At 44.3% G+C, this 8,210-nt stretch overlaps 1 long non-coding RNA gene across 1 annotated transcript; it reads right to left on the bottom strand.

Moving 5' to 3' along the window:
* Nucleotides 1-2,105: 2,105 nt before the first annotated feature.
* Nucleotides 2,106-7,847, bottom strand: LOC139023485 (uncharacterized). Its single transcript, XR_011474609.1, has 2 exons — nt 5,073-7,847; nt 2,106-4,266 (listed from the first exon to the last, which is right to left on the bottom strand). It is a non-coding gene; the product is annotated as an uncharacterized lncRNA (long non-coding RNA).
* Nucleotides 7,848-8,210: the final 363 nt, after the last annotated feature.

Raw genomic sequence — 8,210 nt, forward strand, 5'->3', positions numbered from 1 at the left:
CAGAGATGAATTCTGCCCACCACCAACTCAAGGGATCAAAACAGAATTTGAGAGAGGATTAAGGAGTATCAACCAACTCTGTGGCTCTCCCTTTGGCAAATGCTCAAGGGGAGACATGACTAATAAGTAGGTATGCCAGGATACGCACAGGGCAGGTGTGAAATTATGATGCAATGTTACACGGGACGGGATAGGCGTTACGGCCACATTGATGGCGTGTGTAATGTTGCACAGCGGAGAGTCGAGTGGAGACATGTTTAGTCAGTTGTCCTGATGAGCCCTTCCCAGCTAGTGGAGGGTATACACCGTATCAATAAAGCCGATTGAACAGAGAATGTTTAGCTTAATGTTGATAAGCTTTATTTCTCCACGTTTTAGGCGCAGCAACGTGCGAATGTCCCAAAATGCTTTCTTAAGTGCTAATGGTTTCAAGGACAAATATCCGTTAGAAATGTAGAAAGAGGGCTGATCTAAAGATGCAAAAACTATCATGGGTTGCTAATATGATTTTGGCTACAGGCTACTTTGAAGCAAGGTAAGAAGCGCCTCATAATATGAAGTAAAACGTTCAGGTTTCAAAATATTAAGGAACAGGAAAAATACAGCGATCCTATTACAGGCTGAACGTCTTCTGGTAGATGGAAAGGCTTTCCCAAAAAGCTTAATTAAATGTTAACTAGTTACAAAGTAGTGTATGCTTATCTGGTAGAATGATATGATTATTTGCATCAATCCCGTGGCCATTTGCTTTGCAAACTCCAACTCGTGTGCTCCAGAAACACCTATAACCAAACAGCAGTGCTTGGTGTATGCACACTTGAATTAAAGGGTAATAGTAGTTCTACAGTAGTGTAGTTCTACACTCAAAAATCTAAATGTCTTAAAAGTGGTCTCCAGATGTGGTGCTTTAAAACATCTTTTTTTTTTGTGTGACTAAGAATGAAAACCTGTGAATTTCTGACTCAGTTTGACAGCCTTTTATCTGTTTCAATAGTATGGCTACTATTAGCTTACTGCACAGTACAGCTTGAGTTGGCCTGACTGAAAGACGATATGGTTTTTATAATTTTTGGTAATTCAAAGTGTATGTCACTGTTTCTCATATAATGTTTTACACAGGGCACCTTTCCGTTGCGGGACATTTTTGGCAAAATTAGAGTATACCCACTTCTCCAGGCACCACTTTGCCACTGCTGGCTGGCTAGCTGGCAATAACAACGTGGCGCTATTTAAAACTTATTTAAAAGGAGATCTTTTTTTCGATGGGCGAGGGAGAAATAACTTGTAGTATTGGTCACTTGTAGTATTGGTCGCCGTGGAGACGGCCAAAAACTACAGTTCCTTGGCGTACACATCTCAGAGGAGCTGAAATGGTCAAACCACACGGACACCATGGTGAAAGCACGACAGCGACTGTTCAACCTTCGAGAGCATACGGTCGGGCTGCATCCCAGCCTGGTACAGCAACTCCGCTGACCGCAAGGCTCTACAGCGGGTAGTATGCTCAGCCGACCGCCCCATTGGGTGCACACTGCCTACCCCCGGGACACCTACAACACCAGCTGTCGCAGGAAGGCCATGAAAATCATCAGGGACCCGAGCTATGGGTCCCTTCATCTGTCAGTAAATGTAATTGTTGAATCATGTTTTGTCATGATTATGACTCATTTCAAGTAACTATCTGCAGGTTTAAAGAAAAATTCAATATACTTTGCATAGAAACACAAATAAAAGCATGTAGATAGAAAGATGTGTGTGTCATGTATGCTAGAATGAAGGCTTAAAAACAGCTGCATATGCATATTAGCTGATACATATGGCATAGCATACACATATAGGATACCTTGCACTTCAGTCTTCTTTAAAAACTATTGTACAATGTGCTCTGCAATGAGATAACCAGAGTTTGTTTGCAACTTTACTTGTTGCATCTATGTTTTTGTTCAGTGTAGGTGGTTTAAATTACTAACTTACAAACTAACCTAACAGTTGACAGTGCCAACATCTTGACAATCCATTCAGTATTCTACTAACTATGACTGAGTGTGAGACGTTTTCCATAATGTATGTTTCATGCATATACATTCAAACAAAGAACACCATCACAGTGTTTCACCTTTTATTGAATATGGAGACAAATGGCAAAGTTGTCTTGGGCAGTATTTTCAGAAATTATTCATACCCCTTGACATATTCCACATTTTGTTGTGTTACAGCCTGAATTAAAAATGTATTAAATATATAAACTCGGCAAAAAAAGAAACGTCCTCTCACTGTCAACTGCGTTTATTTTCAGCAAACTTAACATGTGTAAATATCTGTATGAACATAACAAGATTGAACAACTGAGACATAAACTGAACAAGTTCCACAGACATGTGACTAACAGAAATTGAATAATGTGTCCCTGAACAAAGGGGGTCAAAATCAAAAGCAACAGTCAGTATCTGGTGTGGCCACCAGCTGCATTAAGTACTGCAGTGCATCTCCTCCTCATGGACTGCACCAGATTTGCCAGTTCTTGCTGTGAGATGTTACCCCGCTCTTCTACCAAGGCACCTGCAAGTTCCCGGACATTTTTGGGGGGAATGGCCCTAGCCCTCACCCTCCGATCCAACAGGTCCCAGATGTGCTCAATGGGATTGAGATCCGGGCTCCTCGCTGGCCATAGCAGAACACTGACATTCCTGTCTTGCAGGAAATTACGCATAGAACGAGCAGTATGGCTGGTGGCATTGTCATGCTGGAGGGTCATGTCAGGATGAGCCTGCAGGAAGGGTACCACATGAGGGAGGAGGATGTCTTCCCTCTAATGCACAGCGTTGAGATTGCTTGCAATGACAACAAGCTCAGTCCGATGATGCTGTGACACACCACCCCAGACCATGACGGACCCTCCACCTCCAAATCGATCCCGCTCCAGAGTACAAGCCTCGGTGTAATGCTCATTCCTTCGACGATAAACGCGAATCCGACCATCACCCCGCGACTCGTCAGTGAAGAACACTTTTTACCAGTCCTGTCTGGTCCAGCGACGGTGGGTTTGTGCCCATAGGCGACGTTGTTGCCGGTAATGTCTGGTGAGGACCTGCCTTACAACAGGCCTACAAGCCCTCAGTCCAGCCTCTCTCGGCCTATTGCGGACAGTCTGACCACTGATGGAGGGATTGTGTGTTCCTGGTGTAACTCGGGCAGTAGTCGTTGCCATCCTGTACCTGTCCCCCAGGTGTGATGTTCGGATGTACCAATCCTGTGCAGGTGTTGTTACACGTGGTCTGCCACTGCGAGGACGATCAGCTGTACGTCTTGTCTCCCACTAGCGCTGTCTTAGGCGTGTCACAGTACGGACATTGCAATTTATTGTTGTTGATCCATCCTCAGTTCTCATATCACAACCATAAAGGGATACTTCGGGATTTTGCCAATGAGGCCCTTCATCTACTTCCCCAGAATCAGATAAACTTGCGGATTCTATTTTTATGTCTCTGTGTCCAGTATGAATGAAGTTAGAGCTAGTTTTGTGAGTCAAAGCTAACTGGCGTTAGCACAATGACTGGAAGTCTATTGGTATCTGCTAACATGCAATGCCAAAAGCCTGGGCCTCTGATGGAGACTCTAGAACTCTTATCAATGCATGCTTCAGTATTCCCTTCTCTCTAAGAGCATTTGTGTGCTCAGGCCCCATAGGCCTATCAACATTTCCCCATGCTGGTCACCAATGTAGCTGACCAATGTAGAGAGAGATGTTTACATCTTAGTCTTATCCAGAGCGACTCACAAGAGGAACACATAGACAGATTTTTTAAACTAGTCACTTCGGAGATTCAAACCAGCAACTTTTCGGTTCAGGCCCAATGCTCCTAGCCACTAGGCCACTAGGCCACTAGGCCACCGGCCACCCTGTCAAGACCGAGTTAGACAAAACCCACAAAGAAAAGACAACAGGCAAATGCATATGCAGTGTCAATGTCTAAGTAGTGAAGGCAGGGTAGTTTAAACTGCAGGACTTGGTGAATAGATCTTGAGAGACAAAAGTGAGAGACAATAATGAATAAAAATGCTCAAACAAGCATGTGTATCCGTAGTGGGTGTTCTTCCACTCTAAAATACACTGGTCTGTAAAACAAAATCTATAAAAGAAAAGAGAACAGGCAAGGTTAGGGCTAGTTCAAACTGCAGTAGGATGGTTCTCCTCACAGGTGAATGAATCGGCCCATGCTTGGTGAATAGCACTTGGTTGATTTCTGGGAGCAGGACACAGGAGAGCTGAATAGATCATGTGAGAAAAAAGTTAGAGACAAGAAGGAATCAAATAAATCATCACAGCAAAGGAATGTATTTTGTGAGTTAGAAAATGTACATCCTGACAGCTCTGTAATCATCATACTCCAACTATTGCCAGGGATAATGTGGAATTTCTTATTTGTCAGTATGAATGAAATTAGTCGGTCTTGCTTTGATTACTATCGATTTTTGTAGTCTTAAATTATTACTTGGAATAAACTGAAAGCTAAAACTTCTCCTGGAATGACATGCTAGCTAGTGATAAAGGCAAGCTATCTAGTCCTGCTAACTTGCAGCATATTTACTTGTTTTAACTACACTGAACAAAAATATGAACGCAACATGTAAAGTGTTGGTCCTATGTTTCAAATAACAGATCCCAGAAATGTTCCGTACGCACAAAAAGCTTATTTCTATTACATTTTATGCACAAATTAGTTTACATCCTTGTTAGTGACCATTTATCCCTTGCCGAGATAATCCATCCACTTCACTTGAAAGGTGTGGCATATCAAGAAGCTGATTAAACAGCATGATCATTACGCAGGTGCACCTTGTGCTGGGGACAATAAAAGGCCACTCTAAAATCTGCAGTTTTGTCATACAATGCCATAGATGTCTCAATTGGTATGCTGACTATAGAAATGTCCACCAGAGCTGTTTCCAGAGAATTTAATGTTGATTTCTCTACCATAAGTCATTTTAGAGAATTTGGCAGTACGTCCAGTCGGCCTCACAACCGCAGACCACATCTGAACAACACTTTTCTGTGTTTGACTAGAGCTTACCTTCGACCTTAGTGATCAAGTTGCAGGACAAGTCGAGCCACCAGGACGCCTGATGCAGATCTGTGGGTTTGCACAACCGAAGAAGTTCTGCACAAACTGTCAGAAACTGTCTCAGGAAAACATATTTACATGCTCGTCGTCCTCACCAGGGTGTTGACCTGACTGCAGTTCAGCATCGTAATCGACTTCAGTGGGCAAATGCTCCCCTTGGATGGCCACTGGGACACTGGAGAAGTGTGGTTTTCACGGATGAATCCCTGTTTCAACTGTATGGCATCATGTGGGCGAGCGGTTTGCTGATGTCAGTGTTGTAAGACAGAGTGCCTATGGTATGGGCAGGCATAAGCTACGGACAATGAAATAATTGCACTTTATCGTTGCCGATTTGAATGCACAGAGTTACTGTGACGAGATCCTGAGGCCCACTGTCGTGCCATTCATCCGCCGCCATCACCTCATGTTTCAGCATGATAATGTACAGCCCCATGTCGCAAGGATCTGTACACAATTCCTGGATGCTGAAAATGTCCCAGTTCTTCCATGGCCTGCATACTCACAATTGATCATGATTGGGATGCTCTGGGTCGACGTGTACTACAGTGTGTCCAGTTCCCCCCAATATCCAGCAACTTCACACAGCCATTGAAGAGGAGTGGGACAACATTCCACAATCAGCAGCCTGATCAACTCTATGCAATGGAGATGTGTCGCGCTGCATGAGGCAAATGGTGGTCACACCAGATACTGACTGGTTTTCCGATCCACGCCCCTACCTTTTTTAAGGTATATGTGATAAACAGATGCATATCTTTACTCCCAGTCATATGAAATCCATAGATTAGGGCCTATTTTATTCATTTAAATTGACAGATTACCTTGTATGAACTGTAAATCAGTAAAAATCTTTGAAAATGTTGCATGTTGCGTTTATATTTTTTGTTCAGTGTAGCTCGCTAGCTAACTCTTCTCCTTCTTCGTCTTCTTTTGTGGTCGGCAAACAAATATTATAGGTGCATGCCGCCACCTACTGTATTGGCTGTGTATCAGCCTACAATTCTGAAGTATGAATTCATTACACTTTGTGAAAAACTTGCCCTACCAACTAACCCTACACCCATTAAATCCTCCCCACTATTCCACTCCTTTGGCCCTCTCTGATCCTACTCAAGGCCAGCAGCCTGGGAGAACAGGACAGTATCATTCAAAACATCTTGTAACTCTTCTGCAGTAAACTCTCGTACACCCAAGTACTTCTCTCCAGCTGCCACCACAACATATATCCTCTGTGATTTACATTCCATTCCTGCCGTACAAATGACAACCAAGGCCATGAATGCCAAAAAAAGAACCTTACTGAAGACTCTCTATTGGCTTCGACCTACTCACATGGATCGTCTTAGGATCCCTCACCCTGGACCCATCTTCCTCTACTATTCTCTTCACTGCCTCAGCATACGACACCTTGTACATGTAACAGTATAACTTTACGTTGTCCCCTCACCCCGACACGGGCGCGAACCAGGGACCCTCTGCACACATCAACAACGGTCGCCCACGAAGCATCGTTACCCATCGCTCCACAAAGGCCACGGCCCTTGCAGAGCAAGGGGCAACACTACTTCTAGGTTTCAGAGCAAGTGACGTAACTGATTGAAACGCTACTAGCGAGTACCCGCTAACTAGCTAGCCATTTCACATCCGTTACATACACTACTCTAATCCTCGCAACCTCAACCTTTATCTCATTGGACACCTCTTTATCTCAGTGGGCACCTCTGATATCCAGCACCATGGGTAGCCCTACAGTTTACATACACAACTTCTTCTACCGATACTACACATTCCTTTGTCTCATGTCCTCCTGTACACTTCTCACATCTAGGAATCTCCCTCCTACACACTGCTGCCACATGATCATAAGCTTGACACCTAAAACACGGTAATGGGTTCAGGACAAATGCTCTCACGGGATAACTAACACGTCCTAACTTGACTTTATCTGGCAATGGCTCTGCATCAGAACTCAGTAATACAGATAGTATTTTCTCTGTTTCACCAAATGGCGGGCGTCACAGACACTGGCAAATATCAACTTCAGTTGATCATCCTCAACACTTATCGCCACTCCAGTTTTTCACTACTTTCAACGGCGCCCTGCTCCGGAAAGGAAAACAAGTTACAGGTCTTGTCCCCAGTCATGTGGTGTGGAGCGCACGCTCCCTCTGGATGGCAGAAACGCAAAAAAATCAACACAATTCCATTTCGAGTCACTTTCACTGACACAGCATTCCCTAACCTCTTCTCCACCCAACCTGACGCCACAGATGGATCAGCTAGAATGCAAGGATCCATTCTCTCCAAAAATCTCACTCCCACTGGACCAAAATCACCTCATCAGGATGAGGCTCAAACTCGGCGGTCTTCACAGCAGTTAATTCATCCTCCCTCTCATCATGTTCAATTTCCTTCTTAAGCACTCCATATTTACTCTTAATATGTTCCACTTTCTTCCTTTTTTTCATTGCTCGCCTTCTTACCAACCGCTGTGTGTTCCACTGACTCCATCTCCAAATCTGACAACCATTCGGGTGTACCCGCCATCTTGTCCCTCACCTTCTTCCTCCCTTCCATCCAGCCCACCACCTACCTGTGCATGTGACTTTATAAACTCTCTAAATTTAAATCACCATCTGGAATCTGGATACCACGGTGACATGCAAAATTAGCTAACGTAACAACAAGCCAGAGTGAATGACCAATTCCTGCTGTATGCAAGGAAAGAGGAAGGGAGGAGGAGTTGAAGCCCCTCTGAACTTGTGTTATAGATTCGCACTGTTGCTTCCCACTGCTGGGCAGCAGTTGCTTCACCGGGCAGCTAGCTGTATCACATGCTGTTGGCGGTGGCTAATGTGGCCAATTTGTTCCATACTCAATTATAGTTTGAGTAGGATAGCAGCATACACGAGAAATAACTTGTAATATTGGTAGTAACCATCTGGATGTCAACGTGATACAGTCTACTCCTGCTGGTCAATTGGGAGAGTTTGAGCTGCAAGCCGGTAACACAACAACACTGGGCACAGTGAGTCCTTCGCTCCCGAGTCGTGCTTGCCATGCAGCGCTGCAGTAACTTAGAGG

The sequence above is a fragment of the Salvelinus sp. IW2-2015 genome, linkage group LG32 (genome assembly GCF_002910315.2).
Source record: "Salvelinus sp. IW2-2015 linkage group LG32, ASM291031v2, whole genome shotgun sequence".
Taxonomy (NCBI): domain Eukaryota; kingdom Metazoa; phylum Chordata; class Actinopteri; order Salmoniformes; family Salmonidae; genus Salvelinus; species Salvelinus sp. IW2-2015.